General features: G+C 43.1%; 1 pseudogene across 1 annotated transcript; it reads left to right on the forward strand.

Moving 5' to 3' along the window:
• The first annotated feature begins 7723 nt into the window (after positions 1–7723).
• Positions 7724–13473, forward strand: LOC114700342 (annotated as a pseudogene). Its single transcript, XR_003735670.1, has 2 exons — positions 7724–7748; positions 12569–13473. The product of XR_003735670.1 is annotated as a putative vomeronasal receptor-like protein 4 (transcript).
• Positions 13474–14669: the final 1196 nt, after the last annotated feature.

A 14669-nucleotide genomic window follows, 5' to 3' on the forward strand; every position in this document is an offset into this window, starting at 1 on the left:
CTTCTGACTTCATGCACAGCGCTAGGGAAAATCATGTGAGAAACATGTCAGATCTTCTCTGCTTATTCCAACAAAAAGAATGGTTTCAAGTATGTAAGCACATACTGTTCTTTTCTTAATGATGCCTGGTCATATTCTTTGTCTTTTGTTTTCTTTTGTTTGTTTATTTGTTTTTGGTTTGTATTTTTTCCATTCCCATGGAAACGATATAGCTACAATAAGGGTATAAATCCTACCTTTCATGATGATCCTCGTTCCCTCAAGTTCATGTGTCCATGCTTTTCCTAGAACAAAGCTAAAAGCATGGCATCACTTTGTCAGTTCTCCAAACAACACAGTCCTGATTATTAGCCTGACAGGCCTCTTCCTTTTCCCTCCTCACACCCAGTGTGACCTTAGGCTCCTGGACTGTGTTGGCACCTCCTCATGGTCCTCTTCACTGTACATATGCAACTATTACTCAAGTGGTTGTGGAACTAATAAAGAGCTTGACCCTCCTCCAGAAAACTGTTCTTGAACAAATGAACTCGCGTCTCAGGGGAGATTGTATGGCATACTCCACTTCTCATATCCCTTTCCATAAGTGGCACAGGAGTGAATGTTTTGTGGGATGTAGAGGACAGGAGTCCTGTCCTCTGTCATCAAGGTGGGAGTAAGTCTGATGGAATTTGTGTTCCCAGCTTTTTAGGTACGACAAACCTGGAAGGTAATTTCCTTTTCCTCCCACCTACCTTGTTTTTGCTCTCTCTTTCTACTGAGACTTCCTCTAAAAGAAAACACCACGCAAACATTTCCTAGCTCAGGCACTGGCTATATGGACTCTACCCCAAGAGGCATGCAGCTGATTATATGCTTTAAGGTGTGTTGAGACGAACAATTTCTCAGTTAGAAATGCCACAACCAATGAACTACATCTCTCTAATATCCCATGCAAATGTGTAAACTGTTTATGAATCCTTTTCATATTTCTCCTTATATATTCAAGTCAAAATATTCTTTTAGGAGCTGGGGATACAGCGTAGTCTGTAAAAGGCATGCTGTCCAAATATGAGGACCCAAGTCTGATCCCTAGCAACCAAATAAAAACTGGCCAAAGAAGTGCAGATTTGAAGCCCCAGTGCTGGTGGGAAGGGGTTTGATATGGAGAGAGACATGTCCTTGGAGTTCCCTGCTCAGCTAGCCTAGCAGAATCAGGGAGCTCTATGTTCAGAGAGACCTGACTGAAAACTGATGGTGGAAAGCTATTGAAGCAGACCCCAATGCTGATCTCTGGCCTCTGCTTGCACACACACTTGTGCAAGATTAACTGCACACACATACCCCCCTCCCCTCAAAAAACACCTACACATAACACACAATGCTGTTGGAACAGACAAATATGCTATCTGCTTCACCTCTTAGAAAACATTCAGAATGCAATTCAACCTTAATTGTCTTTGTCATTCAATACTTAGCATCCTTTCCTTATCACAATTATTCCTGAATTCCCTTCACCCCCTCAAATGTAGCACTGGTGCTTTCCTAGCCACAGTTCTGTGCATAATATACCCTGGTTGATCTTTGTCAGGGCATCATGCTTCACAGCGACCTACTCTCCATCTATCCATATCAGCTCTGAGTTTCACCTCCTGTGCTTTCCCTGAATTCTCCAGGCTGTCTTCCCTGTGGATCTGCTGCCTTCCTACCCTGGATAGTAAGCATGCCTCATAGACACTGCTTTGGTTTGGAGAATCTGCTAATGCATACTCAAAACTAGTTTATGAACAAGTTATTAAATGAGGCACTTCTTTTTAAAACTGCACAGTAAACACAGAGGAAAGCTGGCAGCCCACGTGTAGAAGCACTCAAATTGGTCTCTTTCTTATGATATTTAAAAACTGAATGGCCTGAAGAAGTCAACTTAGTTTGGGTGACACATTTGGTACACGAATTTGCAAGCTTCCATCAATTTAGTGAAAGATATGAATTATCCTTTAAGAAAAGTATAGTGGTTTAAATTGACTTGCAATATCTCTATTAATTATTTTGTGATTTGATGAGGTTTTCAGATACTTCTAAGTTCTTGGAGCCATCGGTAATAGAATTTGTAAGAATGAAGTAGCCCTTGATCTCCTTAACAGTGCTGCATCTGAACTGAAAGAGCTTGAAGTCCAATGTCTACAAGTACCTGTCTAATCCAGGGCCGCTATGCCACATTTTAATAAGCTTTCACATGTTTCTCACCTAAGGCATGTAACAGTAAATTTACTCTGTGTGAATGAAATGAAATCAAGGTTTCTGTAGCAAAATATGTGGGAGTGTGTTAAAAAAATACCAAATGCTTGAGAAATACCATAAACTTTAGAAGTTTAAAGTTCATGGTGCTGAGAAGATGCCTCACTTGGTAAAATACCCCAGTAGAGGCATGAGGACCTGAGTTCCATGCCCAGAAACCCCACAAAAATGCCATGTGGCATCCTGCTTTTAATTCCAGCATTGTGGATGCAGAGAGAGGAAGATCTCTTGGAGTCTCTAGCCAGCCAGTCTAGGAGAAGCAGTGAGCTGCAGACATGTGAGGTTGATATCTTGTCCACACACAATCATACACACTCATGCATGCACACACATGCAGACACCTCTACCTGCATATACCAATGTACCCCCACCACTTGCACATACCAACATGTTCTCCCCACCCTGTATACACAGACACACAGACAAACAGACACACACAGAGAAACACACACAGACACAGACACACACAGACACACAGACACACACACACACACACACACATACACACACACACACACACGCACGCATTAAGTTAAGCATGCACAAGAACCTTGTTTACAATCAACCACTCCAGACTCAAATCCAGTCTATCATTTCTGCTTGTATCACGTTGATCATGTAATCTGGCTTCCTCACATCCAGTGTTCTCCTCTGTAACCTGAGGATGCTGCTTTGTCCCATGCAAGCATACTGTGAGGTGCCAAGTATACTTTCTCCAAGTCTGTACAATTGTACACTGTGTTCACTATGTTATAGTTTGGCAAGTTCAGAAAAACAAAACCCGAGTCAGAGGCAAGAGAGCCCTATCTTAAAAGACTGAAAAACATGAGAAATGAGACACTCAGCTCGAACAAAATCTTTGATATTTTTTTTGGAGTGTAAAATGTGGAAAGCGTAAGTCCTTCCCCACATCCAGACTCAAATGCCCCCAGACCCCCATGTCCTGTCTCTGCCGGGCCATGGGATGAGCAGCTCTGCCGCCATGCACCACGGACTGCTGCAAACTCTGACTAACCAAGGTTCTGGATGACAGGTAGAAAGTGATAAACTGTTTGCTCCCCGGGTCCTGCCGCCTTCCTTTTTGCACAGTGACAGATGAACTGAGACCCTTCTTATTCACACCTAAAGTCACCCTGCTTCACAGTGTTCCTTCCAAAGTCCAAGGCAGCCTCAGTCTACAGTGACAGAGCAGCACTCACCTGGGCAGTCTGTGCAGGGCTCAGTGGGTGTCCTCACTGCACCAGCCAGGCCCTGTTTATCATCCCCACTCCCTGTGTTCACAGCAGCTCTCCCTGCTGTCAGGAGTTTGGTTCACAGGGGAAAAGGGCTCCTTCTTCCCATCTCCATCCCTGAGGCCAGCCCTCTCCCTGGTTCTCTGTCATTTGCTGATTCACAAATCATTATGATTGTAATTGCAGAGTCTGTGGGTGACGAGGTGGGAAGTGAGGGTGAGCAGTGTCCTGAGGGTGCTGCTTTCTCAGACTTGGTTCCAGTTTCCTCTCACCTCCCATTACACTGAAGCCAGGAACTGATTGGAAAGAAACATTCCTAATCCCAACGGGTCAATTTCTGAATGTCTGCAAAGTATAGTAGCACTGATAATAGAAGATGATCAAGTACTGAGTCACGGCTAATCGCTGATTCCTGGTTGAGCGTCATTTTATTAATCACTTCATCTATCTCTTGTTAGGTTCTCCTTTAGTTTAAAATGGCAAGGAATCCAAGGCCTGCTTCAGAGTTTTGTGAAGAAAGCAGTTTCAAGGTTTCTTAAACACTATTCTACTGCTGTGATGTGACACCGTGACTAAGACAACTTATGATGGAAGGTATTGAATTGGGGGCTTGCTTACAGTTTCATAGGGTGAGTCCAAGACCACCACGGCAGGGGACATGGCGACATGGAGGCAAGCATGGAGCTGGAGTAGTAGCTGAAATCATGACCAGCAAGCAGGGGAGGAGAGAGAGAGAGAGAGAGAGAGAGAGAGAGAGAGAGAGAGAGAGGGAGGGAGGGAGGGAGGGAGGGAGGGAGGGAGGGAGGGAGGGAGGGAGGGAGGGAGAGAGAGAGAGAGAGAGAGGGAGAGAGAGAGAGAGAGAGAGAGAGAGAGAGAGAGAGAGAGAGAGAGAGGATTCAGTTGAGGAAACGCCAGGATGAGATCCAGTTGTAAGCCTAATAAACCCTTTCCTCCAACTTGCTTTTTGGTCATGGTGTTTTGTCGCAGCAATAGAAACCCTAACTAAGACACATGTCACTAAAGGAACCCCAATGTTGATTGTTTCTCAAATGCTAATGCCAGGAAAGCATCCTTAGAAAAAGAACTGTGCAGTTTCCAAGGAAACCCTGCCCCTGTTTCCATTGCTTCCCAGTGTGTTGGGTGGAATGTCCTCTCCCTGTGTTATTGAGACAGCGAAGGCTTTGCTGGTTATGATAGATAGCAACAGTGATGTGGGGAGGATGGCAGGTTAGAAACAGTCAGCTCTGGCTGGAGTCTCCACAAGACGGAAATAAAACATCAGATGCTCTTACTAAAAGGAGAACTGTGTGGGAGGGAAAGGCACTGCTGTGTAAAGAGTAGATGAAGAGAGGTGAGGTGAATTCAGAAATACTCAGTTTTAGATCTGTAATGAGATAGCACGGACTCTAGAAACAGGTGCAAGGCAAAATGGCGTGTAAAGGGAGAATCCTCTCCCTTCTGTAGGGCTTCTAGCAAGAGAAACACCTCAGAGACTCCAGATGGTATATTCCTCAAGGCAGACACAGAAGAATGGATCCCCAGCATTTCTTGGCTCTCTGGTGCCCCTATGGGGACTCATCCTAAAAGATGCCTTGCAATCACATATTTTGACAGTCAAGAGCAGAAGCACAGGCCTGCATTTTGTGTCTCCAAGTTCCAGTAAATGCCCCTCTCCACTGGTCAAAAAGTAAAAAGTAAAAAGCCCGTGTCTCTCTCTGCAGTCAATCTCTCCATGACAAAAATGCTTCAGAAAGTCAAGTGGAAGAGAATAAAGTCTTTATTTTTTTCTTGGCACCAATGACAAAAATATATACATGTCTTACAAACACCAGGATCTTCCCTAGGATTGATTCTAGGTTCATTAAGAGAATGAATGGAAGGTTATTGTCTTGATGAAATCAAAACTTTGCAAACATATCAAAGGAGTAAGAGAAAAAATAGTTCATGTGTTTCCATTCGTTTGGCTATTTGTCCCTGTGCTTTATCCAACCTTGGTTTCAACAATTCTCGCTCATATAAACCCTCCTCTTTCTCACTAATTGGACTCCCACAGCTCCACCCGGGGACTAGCCGTGGATCTCTGCATCCAGATTCCTCAGTCCTTGGATGGGGTTTCTGGCTCGACTATTAGGGTGTTTGGCCATCCCATCATCAGAGTAGGTCAGTTCCTGCCGTCTCTCGACCATTGCCAGCAGTCTATTGTGGGGGTGTCTTTGTGGATTTCTATGGGCCTCTCTAGCACTTTGTTTCTTCCTTTTCTCATGTGGTCTTCATTTACCATGGTCTCCTATTCCTTGTTCTTCCTCTCTGTTCTTGATCCAGATGGGATCTCCCGCTCTCTTTCCCTTGACCCTCGCCCTTCATTACTCCCACTCATGTCCAGGTTGTTCATGTAGATCTCAGCCATTTCTCCGTCATTGGGAGATCCTTGTGTCTTTCTTGGGGTCCTGTTTTCCAGGTAGCCTCCCTGGTGATGTGAGTAGCAGTCCAGTCATCCTTGTTCCACATCTAGTATCCTCCTATGAGTGAGTACATACCATATTTGTCTTCCTGATGGGCCCCCAACTGGATCAGGCCTTCTGAATAGGTGAGACAGTTGATTGGCTTGATCTGTTTGGGAGGCATCTAGGCAGTGGTACCGGGTCCTGTGCTCATTGCATGAGTTGGCTGTTTGAAACCTGGGGCTTATGCAGGGATGCTTGGCTCAGTCTGGGAGGAGGGGACTGGACCTGCCTGGACTGAATCTACCAGTTCGATCTCAGTCCTTGGGGGAGGCTTTGCCCTGGAGGAGGTGGGAATGGGAGGTGGGCTGGGGGGAAGGGGAGGGGGGCAGAAGGGGGGAGAACAAGGGAATCCGTGCCTGATATGTAGAGCTAAATGGTATTGTAAAATAAAATAAATGGAAAAAAGATAGACTTATAAATAATTTTACTACATGTACATTTTATAAGATATGTATATATACAAGAGTTTGTATTAACTATGAATTCAATAAACTCAATAGAAAACTCAAAAAATAAAAGAGAAAAAATATACACAACGTATGATGAAAATGTTTTAAAAGAAGAAGTTGAGATTAATCATGACCTTTTGCTTCAGGGAGAATTAGGATTTTCATTTTTATATTTGTATTCACCCTTGAAAATGCGATGGGACCTTTGATCCATCCAGGATTCAATTTCACATTCAAAAGTAAGGATGAAGATGATAAAGGAATTTCCTTCAATTACAGTTAAGTGTGTTTATCCTGCATTGGGTATCAGGAGTGTCTTTGTTTATGAGGATATAGTGGTGTTAGAACATAATTTGAAAAGGGGATACCATTTATTTAATGAAGAAGGAGTAAAACCATTGCTTATGGCAGACTATGGTGACCTAGAACATGCGCAGATGAGGCAAAGAAACCTTGTTCTGCCCATGTGTGTGGCTGGGATGTGCTCAGAAAGTAGAGTGTAAAGTGACAGATGTCATCTATTATGTCCTCCACACAACAAGGGCTGGAGAAAACTGACTTCCCTCTGTACCAGAGGCAGGTATCTATTCTGATTCGTCGTAGACTTAGTTTAGAAAGGTAAAGAAGGGATCAGGAATATGGGGAACTCTAAACATGGAAACTTTGCTGTTGTTCACTTTCTTACTTCACTTGTTTCTATGATGTAATGAAAACCTAATTAATCCAGGGGTAACTTTGGAGGCAAACAAATGTCGTAATTGAGGAGGGAGAGGTAAAGCCATGCTTTAGGGACCAGGTTCTGCAGAGGGCTCCCTTTTCTCTGACAGCACGATGTGTTAGTGTCTTGAGGATACTTTATGGTGACAAGTGCTGTACACACACTGAAGGTACAAATATGACCCGGGCAGGCTCACTTGCCAGAAGTACCCGGAGCCCATGTGCACCTCATCATCGTGGTGAGTAGACGTCACAGTTTCATTTAATCTCATGTGCCAGGCAGTGTTTTGCTTAAAGACATGCATGTGACTCTTTCATGAGCTGAGGAGGAGAGGAGAGGCTGAGCCTGGTCACCTTCAGCCTTCTGCTGACACTTGAAATAACTGGGGCCATTTCCAGGACACATGACGCCAGGATGCAGGGTGCTTCCTACCCTGTGCCCAGGGTCTGCCACCCTGAGAGAGTTTGGGGTGAATCTTTGTCTAATGTTTTCTCCTTTCTTCCAATAACTAAAAATAAATAGAAACTTTTCAAATTTCTATGGAAAATGTCCATTTTTCTCTAACCTCAAAGTTAACTTGCCTTATAAGGATGTCAGTGATGTAAATTTAGTCCATCCTTTTCATTTTTGATGAATTTCTACATGGCCTTTGTCAGCAACTGTGTCTGTTCTAGTCTGCCGGCTAACTCTCCAGGCTGTTGCTGTTCACTGTGAAGGTTTCTTTGGTGAATCCATCCTCAAAGTCTCCATCCTGACACATGATGTTGCACTGAAGTAGTAAGTCAGTATGTTCATTGTGTTCCTAGACCGTGGTGAGGACTGTTAAGAACTCCAAAGATGGAAAAGTAAGCCTGGCATGATAGCACACGCCTTTAATCCCAGCACCAGACAGGCAGAGGCAGGTGGACCTCTGTGAGAGCAAGGCCCGTCTAGGAGAGACCCAGGCATCTCATAACAACAACAACAACAACTACAACAAAAGATTAAAAACATAGTTACAAACTTGCCAGACTTGAGTTGCTATAACTCCTGATGATCTCACCCCAGTACGGTGAATCAAGGAGCAATAACCTTATGTTTTAATTTAAGAAATAGATTCACTTCCCTGCCAGCTGATTTGGAAGCCAGTCCGGGTGGGACATTACCCCCCATCAGAATGCAGAGCCACCCTGTTTTGTTTTTTGTTTTTTCTGCTGCTGCTGCTGTTTTTCTTCTGTTACTGTGTGAAGTAACGGGAACCATTGAGACATTTTCATGCACATGTCATTGTGTTTTCCTGTGTTTGTCCTTACTGCTGTTCCTTCTTCTTTCCCCTCCCATTGGTCCTCCCAGCGAAGTCTGTTTTTGAAACTGCTTTCCCTGAGTCAGAGGCACCACTGTTGTGCCCAAGGTCAATGCAGAGACCCATAACCAAATGTCAGGCAGAGCTCAGGGAACCCCGCAGAAGTGGAGGAGTACAGGCCAGGGTCCAGCTTTGGCTCAGGTTCAGGTCCTGAGAAGGGGAAGGGGCCTTAGAGGAAGGAAAGCATCTGACCACCAGGTGGATTGCACTTAAGTGGCCTGGAATAGCTCGAGCTGTCTTTATTTATACTTTAACAGAGTTTTTTTTTTTCTACCAGGCTTGCATAAATATTGGCCCTTATTTTTGACTTTTAAGAAATATTTTATATTTTAAGAAATACATTGTAATCACTATAAAAGACCCCCTTGTTCCCCTTTATGCTTCCCCAAATACACTTTCCCACCCCCTACATAACCTTCTTGTAGACACAGAGTTCAGTATTTTGCAGGCTTAACTAAATCCAGAGCCAGGCACATCCTGCTCTTGCAGTACTTACCTCATCTGGCAGCTACTTGCAGTTACAAAGTCAGAAAGTAATGAACATGGATACAACACTTTAAGGACAACAATATTAAAACCCACACAATTATTTCCTGTCTGCAAGATATGTTTTTATATAGTTCCCTTTTCCACAAGAAGGTCCCAACTCTATCTCTATATGAAAGGCAGACTTTGATAAGGCACTTTTTTCCCAACTCACATACCATACTCTTCCTCCATATAAGCTCCTATGTATAGTAAAGATGGCTCTGTCCATCCCATATTTTACACTGCACATTTTCCTCTTGGAGCCTACCAGAGCCTACCATTGATTCTATATGCTTGGTGTCCAGGGAACTTACTCTCAATGGTAGGCACCATGTGCGTTCCTGAGACTTTTCCCCTATTTTGTGTACGCATTCCTTACTCTCCTTTCCAGAACTGTGAGACATGGTTAAAGTTCCAAGTGCTGTTTTCTCATATGTACCTAATTCTCTCTATTGAGTCAGAAAAGCTACCCGGTTTAGGAGTTGTAGTTAGCAATTCCAGATAAGAGATTTGAGAGGCATTAGTCCCCCGATGAATCATATTGGAAAATATTCTGGAAAAAACAGAATTTCTAGGTAAAATTACAGCTGTTGCATGTGTGACTGACAGAGTAAAACTGAAAAACTGCCCAAAGAATATATAAGGAGAGAGAAAAGAACCTGCAAAATGCAGGAATTTTGTAAATTCCTATTCTGTCCCGGGTCTACTGATCCTTGCCAAATGAGACTCCATGGGTGCCAGGCCTCTGGGATACCTATTGGATAAGTAGTCCTATGCTGATCCAAGACTAGGATGCACAGCTCTCTAGGGGAGGAACCGTTCTAGAAGCCAGAGGGGTCAAGGACACTAGGAGAACACAGCCCAAAGAATCAACTGCCCTGGCCTCCCAGGGGCTTCTAGAGACTGAAAGAACCACCACGGAGATGGCGACGGGTCTGTGCCAGGTCCTCTGTGTGTGTATATATATATGTATATATGCTACGGTTGTTTAGTTTGGGGGTTTTGTGGGACTCCTAACAGTGAGAAGGGTGGGTGTCTATGACTCTTTTGTCTGATTTTGGGACCCCTTTCCTCCCACTGGCTGCCTCATCCAGCCTTAATATGAGGGTTTGTGCCTAGTCTTATTGCTTCTTGTTTGGTTGGTATTCCTGGAAGGCTGGCTCTTTTCTGAAGGGAAATGGAGGTGCAGTGGATATGGGGGAGAGGGGAGGTGGAGGGTGGGAAGAGTGGAGGAAGGAGAGGTTGTGGTTAGGATGTATTTTATGAGAGAAGAATAGAGAAAAAAGGAGAAAAAAAACCCACTACTTTTCTAAAGGACTTTCAGTAGTATTATGATGCCGTCTTCCTCTGACAGTGTTCATTTCATTCACTTGTCTCTTTACTTATTAAGTATGATCATTGAGGTTTGTGGAAAGGAACAGAGGGCTGGAAAGAAGCATGCAATCCCAGACAGATGTACAGACAGAAAGACTTTGAAAAGAATTGAAAAGTCCATCAGGACTCTGAGATGCATTGAGTGTCGACACTTTTAGTACATTCTAATCTCCGACTAAATACTTGGTTTTTATTTCCAGCTTGTTCATTTACACTACTGCAGTTGCTATAAGTGCTGCAGCATGTTTCATTATGTGCAAAGGATTTGTAGCAGTGTTCTGCTCTCTATAATGCAATGGCTCAGGTACTAATAACCCCATTTGTCAGGGGAGATGAAAGGCAATAACTGATATTCCTAGAAGAGTGAGGATGCCTGTATCTACCTGGTACAAGCCTAGTTTCCATAGTTCATGTTGTCAGAGACCTTCAGGACAGAGATCTATAGCCATATTTAATACTTTATACAAAGGAAAAGCAGGAGGCTTGCAGAATTGCATTTCAAGAATACAAAACATGCACAAATCCCAAAGTTTGAATGAAGCATCCTGATCTCTTTCACTCTGTAGAAAGTGCCCATCATTTGACATGAATTCCTAGTTAGGGAGACGGAAGCTCTTAGAGTTAGAAGAGCAAGATCCTCTCCCAGACTGCAGGGAGAACAGCCTGCAACATTCACAGTCTCCTGTGGTGTTACCTGTGTTGGAAAGGCAGGGATAAAACAGCTACAGAGCCACCTGGAAACACTGTTGCTCCTGATGTCACAGGGCAGCTGCGAAGTCCACCTTGACTGTTCCTGTGAAAGATCAGTTCACACCAGGGATGTGCCAACCATTTATTTTTATAAGATTTATTTTATTTTAAAATATCTCTCTGTGTGCTTTGCCTGCTAGGAATTGCCCTGTTTTCACGACTTATCCTGGCAGAGACCAAAAGAGGGTGCCAGGTCCTTTATTTATTTTTAAATAGAATTTTATGGAATCCCTTGCTTGAACATGTCTTTGTTTTATAACACCATGCCTAATTAATCTTTTAATCCACACCATAAACTTCTAAACATCTAGAACTGTTCCAGGCTCCCTGAAAGGTCCCAAAGCCACTCACTGGGAGTCCAGTGTTCCTTTGAACACCCTCCATAGCAGAATCCCATGGTTCCTACATGGCACCCTCCCTGGGGTGATAATTTGATTTTTTTTTTCAAAGGCCTTGTTCCCAGTGGCTAAAAATAGAGAGCATTGTTCCTGTGTTCGTTGGCCATTTCTGCTGCCTCTTACAGAAGTGTTCAGCTGGTTTGCCTGGGTGTTGATTGGGTTGTATCCTCAGGGTGGCTCTTTGCAGCTGCTCGGTGACAACATGACATCAGGAGCAGCAGTGTTTCCAGGTGGCTCTGTGGCTGTTTTTTCCTGCCTTTCCAACACAGCTAACATGAGTGGGGAGTCTGTGATGGGTGCAGGCTGTCTTCAGTGCAGGCTGGGAGAGGAGCTTACTCTGAGGATCCTGCCATGCCCTGAGTTGTTTTCCCTGAGCTTTTTTTGTACATTCCCAGTGCTTCAGTTCCTACATCATGGCTTTGAACACATTTTCACTTTTTTTGGTGAAGTATAAGGGATATGGATCTAGCTTCTGCCTTCTGTCTGAGGCTACACTTTCCTCAGTGTGTTTTGGGTGAAGGCGCATTGGTTTGTATTTAGACTCTCTGCTTTATCTTCTTGATCTACAACTGGTTTTTTTTTTTCGAGACAGGGTTTCTCTGTGTAGCTTTGCGCCTTTCCTGGGACTCACTTGGTAGCCCAGGCTGGCCTCCAACTCACAGAGATCGGCCTGGCTCTGCCTCCCGAGTGCTGGGATTAAAGGCATGCGCCACCACCGCCCGGCTACAACTGGTTTTTGTGTCAACATCTTGATTTTGTTGTTACTAGTATAATTTGAGATTATGTAATTAAGTTCAACACATAGCTTGGAAATTTAGATTTCTGTAAACAAGTCTTCAAGGAAATTCTGGGTCAATAAATCTGAACAATAATATAGATCATTACCTTATTCTCCAGAAAACTGAGTGGCTTTAAAAGATTTTTTTTTTTTCTGATACTTACCATGATTTACTGATTTCTTCAAAAAGGTGCTTGCTGGATCAAGTATTTCTGCCTCAGAAATAAGGATGGTTTTGGACCCTGTGAAGGGCACAGTCTTCTTCTGTCTCACTGGGCTTGGCACCATGGGGAACATCTCAGTTTTTGTGAGTTACATGCACATGTTCCAAAACACAGAGAAGAAACCTATATACCTCATTCTTGCTCACTTGGCACTCACAAACATCATAATGCTTCTTTCAAAAGGGATGCCGAAGACTATAGAAGCCTTTAATTTTAGAAACTTCTTAGATGACACCAGTTGTAAAGTTGTTGTTTACCTGGCAAGGACATCCCGGGGCCTCTCCATCTGCACCAGCAGTCTCCTCACTGTGGTCCAGGCCATCACCATCAGCCCCAGACACTCCAGATGGCAGAGGTTCACCCTAAAGACTCCACAGCACATTGTTTCCTCGCTGTTCTTCTTTTGGATACTCAATTTCTTGATCAGCATGAATTTACCATATTACATCAAAAGTATCAACAGTGTGAACATAACACAGGTTAAAAAAGGCAGCAATTATTGCTATTTTCTGCCAGAAAGCTGGATAATAAGATGGATTTTTCTCACCCTCATGGTCCTGAGAGATGCAGTGTTTCAGGGAGCCATGGGAGGGGCCAGTGGCTACATGGTATCTCTTCTTCACAAGCACCACCAGCATGTCCTCTACCTTCAGAAGGCCAAGCTTCTCTACAGAACTCCCCCTGAACTGAGAGCTGCCCAGAGTGTCCTCCTTCTGATGTTCTGTTTTCTTTTCTTCTATTGGGCAGATTGTTTTATTTCTTTATATTTTACTTTCTTCATAGAGAATTATTCCAAATTACTATATGTTCCAGAGTTTCTAACACTTGGTTATGCAGTTATCAGCCCCTTCATACTTATTCAGAGAGATGGACATCTGACTAAATGTTGTCACACTCAGTAAGAGAGGTCAGGCATTGATAAATGTCCATGTATCCTTTCAGCATACAAAACACAAAACTTGATAGTTTTGTTTAGGTGCACATAATACCATATCTACTAAGAGTATCTCAACACATAGTGGTGGATAAACACTTAACAAATGGTGACTGTGCTTAGCTAATAATGAGGCTGAAGAAAGTTCAAAGCCACAACTGTCCCTTCCTCCATCTTGCCTTCCTTCATGAAATAGCTGATATTCTCTTGTGTGTATAAAGGATCATTCATGATCACCACTTCTGGTAGTAGAAAGAGTCATGGAAGCACACCATCAATACATGATAGAGGCAATGCATAAATATCACAGTGACTCCCATTGAATAATACAATTTATGTGTTATTTTTAGAATGAAAATAAATGCATTATACAGGTCAGCCTGGGTCCTCACAATTCTGGTTGGCTGAAGATATCCACAGGCCTGCCTTGTGCTACTCAGCCCCAGGTGGGTGAAAGACACCCACAGGCCGGCCTGTGTAGGAGGAGTTTTCTGTCTAGGTTGTCAACTAGCTTTGTGTTACCAGCCAATCCCCAAATAACTGCATAGATTTAATAGTAATTATAAATGTTTGGCCAATAGCTCAGCCTTGTTTTTTAGGTAGCTCTTATAACTTAAATCAACCCATTTCTAATAACCTATGTGCTTCCCTGAGGCTCATTTACCTTATCTATTTATTTCACATTCTGCTCTTTCTATGTCTCATGGCACCCCTTCTGACTCCACTTTTCCCCCCAGCATTCGCTCTGCCCCGTAAATCCTGCCTAGTCATTGGACAATCAGCTTTTTGGTAACAATGAGAGCAATATATCCTCACAGTATACAAAAGGATTATTCCACAGCATTTCCTTCCTTTTGACTAATTAAAAATGAAGGATTTTAACTTTAACGTAATAAAATTATATACACTAAAAATAAATATCAGGTAAGAATTACATTCACAAATTCTAGTCCATTTGCATTTGGCAAATTCAGAGAAAATATTCCATTTTCTGTTCTATTGTGGTGAATCCAAAGTGTTGTACCTAATTCACTTTCTATTCTAACTTATGTTACCAACCCAAAACTATACTTTTTGTCTCTCAATCTTATACCCTTTACACCTCTTTTGCGAGTTCTTTTCTAAATCTTGTAACAAGGAAGACTATAACTATCCAGTCTTCAA

Source organism: Peromyscus leucopus, chromosome 5 (assembly GCF_004664715.2).
Source record: "Peromyscus leucopus breed LL Stock chromosome 5, UCI_PerLeu_2.1, whole genome shotgun sequence".
Taxonomy (NCBI): domain Eukaryota; kingdom Metazoa; phylum Chordata; class Mammalia; order Rodentia; family Cricetidae; genus Peromyscus; species Peromyscus leucopus.